Source organism: Ictidomys tridecemlineatus, chromosome X (genome assembly GCF_052094955.1).
Source record: "Ictidomys tridecemlineatus isolate mIctTri1 chromosome X, mIctTri1.hap1, whole genome shotgun sequence".
In the NCBI taxonomy this organism is placed as follows: domain Eukaryota; kingdom Metazoa; phylum Chordata; class Mammalia; order Rodentia; family Sciuridae; genus Ictidomys; species Ictidomys tridecemlineatus.
In genome coordinates, this window is record NC_135493.1 from 105853984 (window position 1) to 105855930 (window position 1947).

Consider the following 1947-nt stretch of genomic DNA (forward strand, 5'->3'; position numbering starts at 1 on the left):
GAAATGTTCTCAGCAAGGAGTCAAAAATGATTTATTTCTTCAAAAACAAAGACTTGTGGTGAATATGGTAAATAATAACTCAACCATTTGGAAAATAAAAACTGACTCCCAGAATGTGAGTCATAGTGAAGTAAAAAACTTGAATCTAAAAAAAAAATATTCTAACAAATGTATAGTGAGGCCATGGACTTCAAACTGTTCATTCACCAAATGTAAAAACTGAAGAGTAAAACAATGATTTTAAAAACTAAAATGGATTGTGTACATTTTACATAAGGAAATATGCCTGGGTTCCTTAATAAATTCTTCCTAAAGTTATTGCCTGGTTTTAGAATGTGACCCAGCCTTGGAATAAAAACCGAGAGAAGTATCCTAAGCTGCCAGCCACAGTGGAAACATTTTCAAAATCAAGAGCAGTTAACTTGGGTGGCTCCAGTTGTAATATTTCTCAACAATATTCACAAACAGAAAAAAGCTCTGCCTGAAATAATAACTGATGTTAGGAATATGTCAGAGTTAAACAGAAAGAAAATCTGACATTGAAATAACATTTTTCATGATTTATAGTCTGTCCATTGTAGGTAGAAATGTGAGGAAAGTAAGAAGAATTTAAAGTAGAGAAAATAAAGATGAAGAACAGGATAATACCCCCAAAGTGAAGCAGGGTGCTCACTTCAGCAGCACATATACTAAAATTGGAATGATGCAGAGAAAATTAGCATGGCCCCTGTGCAAGGATTACATGCAAATTCATGAAGCATTCCATATTTAAAAAAAAAGTGAGGCAGGACTGGATTGAGGACCTGTTCCTAATTGAATAAGGTTATGGAATTTTGATATTTATAATTAACTGAACACTTAATTACAAAAGTGAGACTATTTTTATGACTAAATGTGGCTAATGATCTTTTTATTACCTGTGCATGATCATCAGCCTTATGGGATCTGCCTAAAAGTGCATCCTACAGAGGGATAGAGTTAGCAATACAGCTAGTTTAAAGGGGCAGTGAGGATCAAACATTTTTATATTTTCCTTAAGAGCTGCAAGTTGTGCAACAAATAGATTATATGATTATCTTATGTAAAACAAACTTGGGGCACAACATGTTTTTTCCATACAGTAGTTATAATATAGACCTTAATCTGCTTCTCGATGATTTGCAAGCATTATTACAAGAAACTGAAAGAGGGAGATTGAATTTGTGTGTCTGTGTGTGTGTGTGTGTGTGTGTGTGTGTGTGTGTGTGCGCGCGCCTCTGAGCTCAATCCCCGGTACCAAAAAAAAAAAAAAAAAATGCGCGCGCGCGCGCGCGCACACACACACACACACACACATACACATACATACACACTGTATACACATATTTAGTATATATTTTGTGTGTGTGTATGTATATAATATATGTAGTTGGCATCTCTGATAGAATTTCCAGAATTTTTTTTAAACTTTTTGTGTTAATTACCAATGACTACAAATTTCAATCCTATGTATTTGTTTTGAAATAAACAACCAGAAAATGATACTTGGAAATATAACAGAAAATTGAGGGCTCAATTAAAATAGGGACAACAAATGTGTTAGCTTAGGTTATGTTTTTTTTTTTTGCCTGAATCATTTCTATAAACATTACCAATGTTTGAGGCTTCTTATGTGAGAAGCTATAATACTAATGGAACAATTCTTATGGTAATTTCAAAGATTATTACACAATGGTGAAGCACAGAAAAATCTCATTTGAGTTATTTGGTTGATACAATATTTCCTGCAAAAGGGCCTATTGCATGCAAAATATTAGGTAATATCTAAGCAATATCTACAAAGTTGGGAAACATGAAAATTATAAGGTCATAATATAGGAAATTATTGCATATAACTAACCAACTGTTTGATGAAGCCAGAATGTGTATTTTACCCACAGGAATGATTAGCTATAGAGTCATTTTTAT

The 1947-nt window shown here is 33.1% G+C and overlaps 1 non-coding gene across 1 annotated transcript; it reads left to right on the forward strand.

Moving 5' to 3' along the window:
* The first annotated feature begins 665 nt into the window (after positions 1-665).
* LOC120891280 (U6 spliceosomal RNA) lies at positions 666-772 on the forward strand. Its single transcript, XR_005735656.1, has one exon. It is a non-coding gene; the product is annotated as a U6 spliceosomal RNA (small nuclear RNA).
* Positions 773-1947: the final 1175 nt, after the last annotated feature.